This window comes from Curcuma longa, chromosome 9 (genome assembly GCF_044706935.1).
Source record: "Curcuma longa cultivar G26 ecotype Majalengka, Jawa Barat chromosome 9, ITB_CL_G26_1.1, whole genome shotgun sequence".
Taxonomy (NCBI): domain Eukaryota; kingdom Viridiplantae; phylum Streptophyta; class Magnoliopsida; order Zingiberales; family Zingiberaceae; genus Curcuma; species Curcuma longa.
Window position 1 is genome coordinate 4,553,067 of NC_133869.1, and position 13,949 is coordinate 4,567,015.

Genomic DNA, 13,949 nt, shown 5'->3' on the forward strand with positions numbered 1-13,949 from the left:
CTAAATATAATCGATATTATATGTATTTCTAAAATATTACTATTTTAATTTAATTTAATTTTTTTCATGATAATACAGGATAAATATGATGAGCTAAAGTTAGCATAGAGAAATTCAGATGCTAGTGATGATAATGATGGATATGAGTCCTCTATTGGGAATGATTTGAGTATAATGCTGGAGGCGAGTGGGGGATCTAAAGGGGGAAGGATATTGGGGTATAGGTTCTTTGAGCAGAACCCATAGAGTTACCGGTACATCTTCTACCACTCCTCCAGTCGTAAGGACACAAATACATAACTTGACTGAAGAGGTTAGTCATTTGAAGGGGGCAATAATGCAAAGGGATTAGGAAATGAGGCAAAGGGATCAAGAAATTAGCGAGTTGCACCGATAATAAAATCTGATCATGCAACATCTGTAGTTAGTTCCTCTCTAAGTTAGATTTCTCCCACTTCTAGTGATGACGGTGACGACGATGACGATGATGATGATGGTGGTTCTTTATGAATTTTTTGTGTATGAATATTTTTTTATCTTAGAATTAGTATTTGTAACATTTGTTATTTGATTAAGTATGTGAATCCTACATTTACATTTTTTTTATTAGCACTGTTACTTTTTTTTGTAACATATTTTTTTATTAGCACTGTTAATTTTTTTTTGTAACAGGATTGGTGAGGTCAAAATAGGTGGTGGAATTTGAAAATTCATATCGGAAGAAGTAAGTCTTTACATATTTAGTTTATAGGATTTTCTTTCTTTTTAAAAATGATTTTTTTTTCTTTATTTTCTTATACAAGAAAAGAAGAAATATGGAAGGAGAAGGAGGTAGTGTCTCCCGAGAAAGAAGACGACAATGATGATTACTATTTATATCTTTCCCTCATCTTGAAACTTATTGATATGGATTTTCTCATTTGGATATCATGACTTTATGAACTTTAACAATGTTAGATTGTTATGTTTGATATTTTTGTATATGATGAACGTTGAGATTATTTAAGTTATCGTGTTGAGATTGTTTTTGTATATAATGATCATTGATATTTTTGTCTTGATATTGTTTTGAATATATAAGTTATTGTGTTGTATGTATATATATGTGGTAATTGATAGATTATGGAAACAATCTTTAGATTATGAAAATAATCCTATAAATCTTTTATTATTAGAATGTAAATAACCACCTTGTTAGATTATGAAAATAATCTTTGTATACTCTTTTATTATTAGAATGTAAATAATTATCTTAATTTATAGCCTAATAACACTCATGTACTCTTGTATATATTTCATCAAAATGAATAAGAAGAGTATGTAGAATTTCTTACATGGTATCAGAACCCTAGCCATACCAGCAACCTCCTTTCTTCTCTAAGTTCCCATCCTTCTCTCTCCTTCTCGTATCAATGGCTGAACAAACCATATTCCATCCTGCTCTGGTCGTTAATAATGTCAAGTACTTCATCTCCATTACTCTAGAGATGGAAAAGGGACACTATTCTTGATGGGCAGAGTTGTTTAAAATCCATTGCCAAGCATACCAAGTTATTGATCATATTATCCCACCGAAATTGAAGTCAATCGAGACGGAACAAGAAGAGGCTATTGAGGCTGAGAAAATATTATGGTCGCACTTGGATGCAATAGTTCTTTAATGGATTTATGGTATGATCTCCACCATCTCTTGCACACCATCTTATAACCAGATTCAACTACACAACAAGCATGGGAACGATTGCAAAATATTTTTCAGGATAACAAAACTTTTTGTTTCATTTACCTGGAAAACCAATACACTCACGTTCAGATGGACGATTTTCCTAAAATCTCAGCCTATTGCCAAGAACTCAAAATGCTTGCCGATCAACTCTCTAACGTTGGTGCACCAGTTTCAAATCAATGGTTAGTTCTTCAGTTAATTGTAGGTTTAAATGAGAATTACGATGGTGTTGCTGCATTCATTCGACAGAGTAATCCTTTACCCTCTTTTTATGAGGCACGATCAAGGTTAATCCTTGAGGAAACCCAAAAGGCTAAACAGGCAGTTGCTGCCTCCAACGCTGTCGGCACCACCCTCCTCACCACCCATAGTTCCATTGATGTTGTGTCTGGCTATGGCCGAAGTTTGATATCATGTTCTAGAAATACATCAAATAGCAACAATAATGGTTAGAAACATGGTCAAAACTGTAATAATAATCAGGAAAACTATGATGGTGGTAGAGGAAAAGGTCGTGGTAGCAATAACCACGATGGTGGACAACAATAGCAACGTCCGTGGCAACAGTAATAGTAGCGTCCGTAGCAGTAGCAACCATATCAGTGGATACCATACCCACTGTCGGGGTCTTGGGGACAACAAGCATGGGCTGCTCCGCCTTGTCCTTACCCCACCTCATCATGGGCTCATCCACCTCCTGCTCATCAATCCTAAATTTTAATTGTCCACCATAGGCATACAGTGCCCAAGTGCTGCCTCCTTCGAGCTATGCACCTACTGACATTGATGCAACGATACACAATTTGTCTCTAAATGTTCCTGATGAAAACTAGTACATGGATATCGGCGCAACCTCACACATGACTACATCTCCAGGTACTCTCTCGTCCTATTTTAATATGAGCAATAACAAAAATATTATTGTTGGTAGTGGACATGAAATATCAATTCATGGTTATGGACAAAAAAACCTTTCCCCACCTCACCGACCTTTAACTCTAAAAAATATCATACACGCCCCTAAACTCATTAAAAACCTTATCTTTGTGCGTCGTTTTACCATTGACAATAATGTTTCCATTGAGTTTGATCCATTTGGTTTTTCTATGAAGGACTCTCATATAGGGATGCCACTAATAAGATGTGATAGCACTGGGATTTATATCCTATCACCACCACTACCAGACGTCAATCCAACTCTCCATCAACCTTTGTAGCTCTTTCTCCTGCTTTATGGTATAATCATTTGGGACATCCGAGAGAACTTGTTTTACGCTCACTTAGGAATAATAAATTTATTGACTGTCAACCATTTTCATGCTCTTCTATTTGTCAATCTTGCATTTTTGGAAAACATGTTAAGTTACCATTTTCGATTTCAAATTCTTGCACTACAAAATCTTTTGATATAATACATAATGATTTGTGGACATCAATTTTAAGTTTGGCAAGTCATAAGTATTATATTCTTCTCTTCGATGATTACACTAATTTCTTGTGGACATTCCCTATTGGAAGAAAATTACAAGTTCTGTCCATTTTCTTATCTTTTGGTGCACTCATTCAAACCCAATTTGAGAAAAATATTAAATATTTTCAATGTGATAATGGGAGGGAATTTGATAATGAGTCATTTAAGTAATTTTGTCACACTAATAGTATGGTGCTTCGTTTTTCTTGCCCTCACACTTCTCCACAAAATGGAAAAGTCGAACGTAAAATCCGAGCAATCAATAACTTGATTCGAACTCTTCTTGCTCACTCTTCTATGCCACCATCATTTTGGCATCATGCCTTCCAAATGACAACATACCTCTTAAACATTTACCCTAGCAAGATACTCTCCAATTATTCCCCAACTCAATTTCTTTAACATCGGGATCCTTCCTATACACATTTATGGGTTTTTAGGTGTTTATGTTATCCTCTCTTTTCTTCCACCACAATACATAAGCTACAAGTTTGTTCCACCCCTTGTGTTTTTTTCAGATACCCGCTCAATCATAGAGTATATAAATGTTATGATTTGTCTAATCGAAAAATAATTATCTCTAGACATGTCCTTTTTGATGAGTCCAACTTTTCGTTTGCCAACCTGCATGCTCCTTCTTCCCACTCCTATGATTTTTTGAGTGACGATCTGCAACCCCTTTTGCACCATCATCTTCACAATCAACCAACCCCAGTTTACCAGCAAGAACAAGAGCCCGCTATCGTCCACCCTCCTCAACCGGCTCCAAGAACGCCCCACCCAGAACCTGTTGGTGCAAGAAGCACTAGGTCTGACCCTAGAGTTTCGATGTTTGACAATATACCTAGGTCTGATCAATTTGACCAGGGGTTGATCCAAACAAGACCTAATGTTTGAATGTGAGTGAAGTCTAGTTAGGTCAGTTTGACCAGAAGACTAGCGAGAAGTCCTAGTTGGTTAGACCAAGCAAGAAAAAGTCCTAGTTGAGACTAGACAGGGAAAATCCTAGTTGAGGCTAGGCAGGAAAAGTCCTAGTTGGAGGCTAGGTAGTGGAAGTTCTGGTCTGGACGACTAGACAGAAGTCTTAGTAGGATCAAGTGCACGAAGTGCAAGTCTAGGCAGTTTAGAAGGACTAGATGCATGGTAAAAATTCAAGTAGGTCAGTGGATCAGATGCGTGGTGAAAGTTTAGGCGGTTAGGTGGACTCGTAGGCCTAGCAGCAAATCTTGAGAGTCGAGTATCAAGTAAGGAGGACTTGTTGGCAATCAGGTAAATTCTCCCAAATGGAGTGGGTAAGGGCACATTCCCAGTATGGAGAACAGTAGGCATTAGTCTAACCTAGGATTTCATTGAAAATTTGAAGTTAGACCCACAAGGTAAGGCTTACGTTGCATGCATGTTTGTATGCTTGTCTTACAGGAACCAGGAGTTGGAAGCAAGATGGAGAAAGCATAAGTGAAGCAAACAGAGGCAACCGAACTAAGCTCGGGGTCAACTTAGGTCAAATCTGAGTCAACTGGATCCAGACGCCCTAAAAATTTCTAGGCGCTTGGACAGTCCGGGCGCCCCTATCTCTCTTCCAGGCGCCCCTATCGAGAAGACTCAGTCTGGATAAGATCGAGAAAATCAGATCGTATCAGATCTTATCTAGGTGTTTGGATAAGGTTTCTAGGTGCCCGAAAGGGGCTATATAAGGAGGCTAAATGTGCACAACAAAGACACAACATCTCCAAGCCATCCTCTTCCTCTAGTGGTGCTGTTGAACGTAAACGAGGCTAGGCTCTTGCAACCAGGGAAGATTTAGGAGGAGTGCACGGCGCTCAGGACTTCCAGATCGATTTCAATGTAATTGCTTGGTTATTTCTTTCTATCTTACTTTGTGTTTTAATTTATAGATTTTTTAGACTGTAAGAACGCAGAACTTCTCTGCCTTCGAACAAGGTTCGGAAAGGAGACCACTAGTAAACGGGCGCCTCCCGTACATAGGCCTTGGATGTACTAACCCTGGGGGGTTAGGAACCAAGTAAATTCGTGTGTCCCTATGCTTGTTATCTAATTCTACTGCTAAGTATCTTTGATAGAACAAAAAACGAACGAACGACATACGCACTATTCACCCCCTCTAGCGCGCACCCAAGATCCTACAGAACCTGCCTCTTCTCAGCCATCTATTTCATCTGGGCCCAACAACACTTCCCCACGACCCAACCCACCTACAACAACACATCCATTAATCTCTTCACCTAGCCCATACCATAATCAAACAAGCCGAGCCTTGTCTCAGTCCATTACACCCGCAACATGCATGGGATCTTTAGGCCCAAATGTCAATTCAATTTGACGTCATCAGTTACGCTATCCCTTATTTCTTATAACCTGAAAGTTGTATTGTTTGACCCAAATTGGAAAGTGGTCATGTTAGATGAATATGATGCTCTTATTAACAATAAGACGTGGGAGTTGGTGCCTCATCCTTCTCATGTTAATGTTATTCATTCAATGTGGATTTTTTGTCATAAAAAGAAATCTGATGGTTCTTTTGAGAGGCACAAAGCTCGTCTTGTTGGTGATGGCATATCTCAACAAGTTGGTGTGGATCATGATGAAACATTTAGCCTCGTGATAAAACTAGCTACTATTCGAACCATTCTCAATATAGCTCTGTCAAAATCTTAACTCATCCATCAGTTGGATGTTAAAAATGCATTCTTGCATGGTTAGCTACATGAAACCATCTACATGCATCAACCGCTGGATTTCAAAGACCCTATCTATCCAGAGTATGTGTCTCTATTGAAGAAATCTCTATATGGCCTCAAACAGACTCCTTGTGCTTGGTATCAATGGTTTGCTGACTTTGTCTCCACCATTAGTTTTTCCCATAGCAAATTTGATCACTAGCTATTTATTTATCAACAAGGAAAACATGACATACATTCTTCTTTATGTTGATGACATCATTCTCACCGTGTCTTCTGATGCACTTCGTCAATCTATTATGTCCCTCCTTGCTGCTGAATTTGCTATGAAAGACTTGGGTCTTCTGAGCTATTTCTTGGCCATTGCAGTTACATGATATGCAGGTGGGTTATTTCTTTGTCAACGTAAATATGCTATGGAGATTATTGAACGAGTCGGCATGACCTCTTGCAAGCCTGCAACCATGCCGGTGGATACTAAGGCTAAAGTGAGTGTCTCTTTAGGATCTCCCTATGAAGATCCTACACATTATCGTAGTTTAGCGGGAGCATTGCAATATCTTACATTTACGAGACCAGATATATCCTATGCTATGCAACAGGTTTGCTTACATATGCATGACCTGAACAGTGAACATATGAATGCTCTCAAATAAATTCTGCGATACATTCAGGGCACTCTTGACTATCACTTACATTTTTATAAGTCTTCGATTTCTGGTCTCATCTTTTATGTTGGTGCAATCTTGCCCCAAGTGAATTGGATTTTAATGTTTGGCTAAAATGAGTTTAAGTTAGGCAATGTTGGTAATCTAACATGTGTGAATTGAGTTCACAGGAAACTTGGCAAATGGTGAAGTTGGAAGACTTGGCAAATGGTGAAGTCCCGGAGGCGCGGCCTCTTGGCAAAGGTGAAGTCCCGGAGACGCGGCCTCTTGGCAAAGGTGAAGTCCCGAGTCGCGGCCTCTTGGCAAAGGGAGACTTAGCACAACGAAGCTGAGGGAAACGTCTCAAGCAAGTGCAAGGAAGGGCACGAGGCTTATGGAAGGCGTTTGAAGGCTTGCGTCAAGGCTAAGGGTTGAAGAAGAAACTGAAAGGGGAGTTTCAGCTTGATCAGTCGACTGGTTGATCAGTCGACTGCTCTAGTCGACTGGTACTGTTCATCAGTCGACTGATAGACGACCGTTGGAGCGACAACTGGCTAATTAAATACAGATTAACTAGCTGTTGAAGCCCACCAGTCGACTGACCCTTGGGGCAGTCGACTAGCATCATGAAAAATATGAAAAGACAGATTCAAGATTGAAGACTGTGTGGTTTTTATTCTATCATCTCTGTAAGATCTTCAAGTGCTGTCTTTCATATTCTTCCTCCTCCATACTTCACTATTCATTTCTGTAAGAGGAAGAGAGATTGTTTATAAGGGTTTCTCCGCCTTCAAAGTGATCTTTGAAAAGGAGGGATTTTCAAAGTGGAAAGGTGCTCAGTGTGTGTGAATCCTTGGATTAGTCACCTCATAGAGGTGGATACCAAGTAAATCAATGGGTTAGCGATTGTAATCTTTTCTTTGCTTTTATTTTTGCTTCCGCTAACGACTTTGCAGGAAAGTTTGAAAAATTTGCTATTCACCCCCTCTAGCGAACGTATCGGTCCCAACAAGTGGTATCAGAGCATACAACACTGGATATTATATAGAGTCAAAGAATGGTCAATCTTCTAAACATCAAAATTTCGGGTCAAAATAGAGGGGTAGTTAATGTTGTCTCTGAATCTTACTAGACGAAATGACGCCGGACGGGATAGCGAACTCGGGGGTTATTGAATCCATTGGTTCGACCATGAACTCTAAAAACTACTAAAAAAATTATCAAAATTAATAATAAAAATCTTTGGATGCACCCAACTTCAAGAAATCATCCTCGTGTTATTGAGAGTAATGTGATGTTGTTGTATCCAAAAATTTTATAAATTTAAAGACTGTAATGGTTATTATACTTACTTGTATTGATCCAATAACTAAGTATAAATCCTTGAAAAGGTTTTGTATATTAAAAATATGATTTTGTATGACGGGAGTGATATCATGGTTCTTGATAGAGTGAGACCACTAAGTGCATGACCATGCCCAAATGAGTCAATATGAGATATTGAGCTCATTTGATTAGAGTGAGTCTACTTGGAGTTCAAGACATAGATTGATTAGAGGATGACACGGTCTATGCCTCAATTGATCAATCTTGATATCAAGGATAGAAGGACATGGTCACCTATTGTGAGAGTCACAATTAGTAGTCACTATGGTGATGTTGGATCTCAACATTCTTGTAACTTGGGTAGCAATGATGTGTTGCTAGATACCGCTCATTGCTTATGTTTCTAAATTGGTTTAGAAGCATTGCCAACGTTACAAGAACCTATAGGGTCACACACAAAGGGCAATTAGATGGAGATTAGGTTCATATGATGGACCAAGAGGATTAGGTTCATGTGATGAACCAAATTGGATTAAGTGTAATCCAAATTAGACTAATTGAGTTGGACTCAATTTAATTCAAGTGTTGAATGAGTCTAATTTAGATTTGATTCATTGAGTCAATTTAAATTAATGAATAGAGATTCATTAAATTAAATTAACTTGAATCAAAAAAGGTTGGATTTGATCAACCTTGGGAGATAAGAGGTCAAGTTTGACTTGACTTGAGAAGGAAGATAAATGGTCAAGTTTGACTTGACTTAATGCCACCTCATGGTCAAGTTTGACTTGACCAAATGCCACTTCATGGTGATGTGGCATAGGGCCGGCCAATGATGGTGCTCCACATCATCAAGGTATTAATTGGGTATGCCACCTCATGAGGGAAACAAGAGTTGTAACTCTTGGCATTAAATGAGGTTTTGTAACCCCCCCCCCCCCCCCCCCCCCCCCCCCCCCCCCCCCCTCATGAAGTGGCCGGCCACTTAAGAGAGGAAATGGTGGCTAATTGATATTCATTCAAGCCAATTCATTCCATCATCTTCTTCCTTGGCTCTCTTCTCCTCTCCCTCTCCCTTCCTTGGCCGAAATCCTCAAGGGAGTGCTAGCACACTCAAGAGGTTTCTTCTCCATCCTTTGTCCGTGTGGATACATATAGAGGGGTGTGCACTTGACATCCTAGAGATCCGGCGACCATAAGGACGAGCGGGATACGCGAAGGGCATCGCTTCAAGGGTAACCTCTCTTGACATGTAGATGTAAGAGTAGATCTAGAAAAACATGTATAAGTAAATTTTTATAATCTTCGCACGGATCCGTGGCCGGGCTTCCGGGGTTTCCGCAACGCAAAAAGTCCAACACCTCGAGTTTTTGCGTCGCCCAGGAAGAAGATCGTCTTACACCAAATCAATAAAATTCATTAGTAGTTGCTGAGCTTTAGAAATTCTCATCGATTCGTTGACGAATATGACATCAAGAGGCTACGGGTTGATCATCTTCCTTGTTGGTAGCCTCAATGGTCCTTCTTCAAAGCCCAAAAGAGAGGTTGATAGCCTTAATCTCTTCTCATCCCAACTCAAAGGGGAATATAATTGTATCGGAAGACATAAACTAATCATGTTGCTAGATACTCCTACATCAGTTGACCCAGGTTGAAAAGAACTCATTCTCGAGTTCAGGATAGTCTCTTCAAAATAAAAAATCTTTAAGTGTTGATGAATCAAAAGTCGTCGCGTAGGTGGTGGAATAGGAGGAAGATCATCTAATATTAACTCAGTCAAATTTTAAGGCAGTTATTGTACTTTTGATCGAACATATGCTGCATCCTCAGATAGTCTGTCATCTAGAATCTTACAATCATCACCATAAAATACCTCGTCATACACTGGCTCGCTAATTAACTCGGTCTCATCTTCATCATAAATTGGATCACCGACTATTTCGTTCTTATGATCCATATCTTTCTCAAGAAAAATTATATCCAAGTAAAAATAAAAGAACTTACAACTTTTAAGATTTCGGACACTACGATCACATTGTGAGGCTTCCTTATCTGGAACCTACCTATCACGATCTTGACCACGTACCTCACGATCTTCAAGATCTTGTGTCGTTAGATGTTGGAACTTGGTCTTATCTTCATTATAAATTGGATCACCGATTATTTCGATCTTGTCGTCCATATCTTTCTCAAAAAAAATTGTATTCAAGTAAAAAGAAAAGAACTTACGTCCTTTAAGATTTCGGGCACTACGATCACAGTGTGAGGCTTCCTCTGTTGGAACCTGTCTGTCACGACCACGATAACAACCATGACGATGATCCATCGGATCTTGAGAGCTCTGATACCAATTGACGTCGGACGGGATATATAGCGATTATCCCCGGGGCAATATTGAATCCGTTGGTTCGACTGCAAACGTCGAAAATAATCTTTTAAAATCTATTAATTTGAAAGAATAACAGGAGATAGGGAAATAAACGACATTGCCAAAATTATTATTAAATCAAAACTTCTTCTCTCCAAAACATCAACTTATAAGATGTTTATATAGACTCAAACTCTAAGAAAGATTTCTCATAAAAAGAAAAATTTCTTAACAAACTCTAAAAGAAAGATTCCTCATAAAAAAGAAAAATTTCTTAACAAACTCTAAAAAAAAGATTCCTAATAAAAAGAAAAATTTCTTAACAGACTCAATCCTAAAAATCCTAAATATATTTTAAAAATTCTAAAATAAAAAAATAGAACTTTTCAAAATTACTCTAAATACCAAAAACTCTAAAAATTACTAAAAATAAAAATTATCAAAACTAATAATAAAAATCTTTTGATGTTCCTACATCACCTTCTCTTGGAATCACATTATCCGATCCACAAGGCCACATTAGTTGATTGTGATAATGTTAGTGCGATCTATCTCTTAGGCAATTCGGTTCAATATTAGCGAACTAAACATATTGAAATAGATATTCACTTTGTACGCGAGAAAGTTGTCCATGGACATGTTCGTGCTCTTTATGTTTTGTTCCGTTATCAGATTGTCGACATCTTTACTAAAGGACTTTTGCACATACTCTTTAATGATTTTTGAGACAGCCTCAATGTACAACAACCTTCCGCTTCGACTGCAGGGGTGTAATAGATTATAAAAATAATCTCTAGATTATGAAAATAATCTCTATAAATCTTTTATTATTAGAATGTAAATAACCACCCTGTTAGATTATGGAAATAATTTCTATATAATCTTTTATTATTAGAATGTAAATAATTATTTTAATTTATAGCCTAATAATATTCATGTACTCCAGTATATATTTCATCAAAATGAATAAGAAGAGTATATAGAATTTCTTATAGTAATATGTGGATTGAAATTGTGAGTGCGATTGCTAAAATTGTGAATGTTAAATAGGTGGATTGTAAAATATGAATTGATTATTGTATATTGGATTGATTGGTTGTATATATACATGATAAAATGCAAAAATAGGGAGAATTTGTTGAAAGAAATTATATTTTACGACGAAAAAAATTTCATTGCAATTATATCGTAAATTATTGTGTATCGCTAATTGATTATGAAAATATAAATTCGTTGTCAATTGGCGACAAAATTATAAATTCATCGTCAATTGGAGACGAATTGAAGAAGAGTTTGAAGGTGAAAAATATGTTTATTATAAAATATTATGATGAAATTTTAATTTTTTATTGTAGAATTTAATGATGATTTAATAGTGACGAGAATTGATTCATTGCAAATGTCATCATAAGAATATTTATGATGAATTTATTTTTAAAATTTATCATAAAATTTATCCTTAATTTATGAATTTATGAAAATATCATCATAGAAACAAAATAAATTTATTAATTAATGTCCTAAAAAAAAGACGGCAAATCTCAACACCACTCTTTTAAATGCACGCCAGTGGTGGATGAGGAGAGTGCACATTAAAATACTTAATAAAGAGCAAAAACCTTTTACTTATGAATTATTTCTTTTAAAAAAATTAAAATAGCTAGTGGATCGAACACTACAAGTGATGGAAAGGAACTGGTCAAATCAAGGACTTCCGGCAGTTTCTCCACTCACTCGATATAACACTACCAGTGTTAACACTTGTCGATCCTCCACCAAAGCTTTTGAAAAGAAGCTAAGGAAGAACATGATTGCATGCGTGTTGAAGGACTTGGCAAAATTTAAAAAATTGAGTAGGATGAATATTTTGAAAGTTAATTTTTTAATTTACATAAGTTGTTCTGAATTTATTCGATATATGAATAAAAAAATCATTTTCTTCTAAATTAGTAGACAAAATCGATTACTACAAAAAAAAATAATTTAAAAGATAGTGGATGACACCATAATCGATCTTAACTCTAGCTATTTGCATATAACCAAACTTTAAAAAAAACAAAATCAGAGAATTCCATTGATTTTGCAGTGTATTAATTAATTATCTCCAATCTTCCTTCTGCCAGAAGGATTTTCTAGTCACTTGTAATATTGCCTAAAATTTGTACAAACACCTATTCATCCTTTGAAATAATGGAATAGTATATTCACTTTCTCAAAATTTAATATAGCAATGATAATTTAGTTCCAATTAATTAATATAGTTTTCAGTTAAAATTATATGTCCAAGCTGTGATTATATATATGATCTAGCGATGATTAATTTCATTGTATTCAGTTTTAATTCAATCAAGTGCTGTTTCATCTATACATATATATATATATTCATTTCAACATGCTAAATAAATCAATCAATGAATGTGTAGAGAAATAATGATCAAATCGATTAATGTAAAAAAAACAAAACTTAAAAAACTTCCCTAAAAGAATTAATTAATTAAATTAAAAGAAACAGCAAGGCATGGGCTACCATACATTGTCTTAATGGATATGTAAACATCTGCAAAATGAGCTTTAAAAATGTAGCATTTTGTACGTTTAAAATAAAATAGTGCGTTCTTCGCTGAAAAGTTTATTCCTGTAGTCGACGTGAAAATGATTGAATAAGTTGTCGGCTAGAGGCATGCATCCTGCATGCATATATGTTGAATGCTCACCTCTAGCTAATTATATGCAAATGCTATATCTTATTATCGATTATATATATATATATATATATATTATATATATATATATATATATATATTTTATAATTAAAAACTATAATTAAATTGTATTAAAATTATTTTACGTCTTATCCAGACCTGCACGCCAATTGAATTCATAATGATTTAGCTTAGACACTGAGTGCATGCAATCATCAAAATGAAAGAGTTCAAGACCAAAATTAATTAATTAATTAATTAATTAAAAAGAATGAAGACCAACAAATTATAAGCATGCCCACAACTTTGAAGTCGAAGGTGGAAAGCGAGATCAAAATGGGACACGCACGATGGTCCCTCCCTGCATGCATCTCTATCGCACTTTGTTTCATTGCTTTGACAACTACGTACCGATCGTGTTTAATAACAGTCCGAGTTCAGGAGCTAGCTAGATTTGATATCGAAAGTTAATTAATTAATCACTCCAACCAAGCAAATAATTAATGTAGGTTAATTTCTTGATTAATTACGTTGTTTTTGTTTCATTATTATGTGTATAGAATGTAACTAATTTAATTGATCAGCATCAAATAACCTTTTATGGAAAATAGTATAAGTAATATATAAAAAACTATATATAAATGACAGAAAATCAAAATTATGATCCTCATTATACATATGGTCAAAAGGATTTCTTTCTTTTAAAAAATTATCAAAATAACATTCCATCCATAATTTAATATCTTTAATTAAAGTTGCACCATTTTAGAATAATTTTTGACCAAAATTACACCGTTTTAGAATAATTTTGGCTAAAATTATACCACCATAGAAATACAATATTCTAAAAGTTATGAGCAATTGTGATAAAAATTGTATCATCTGCTCCAAAGTGGAACACAAAAAGGATATTTTTAGATATCATGATTAATTATGAGTAACATTTTATTTTGATAATTTCTGGAAGAGCAATAATATCATTATTAGGGCAATTTTGATAGTTTTGCCTA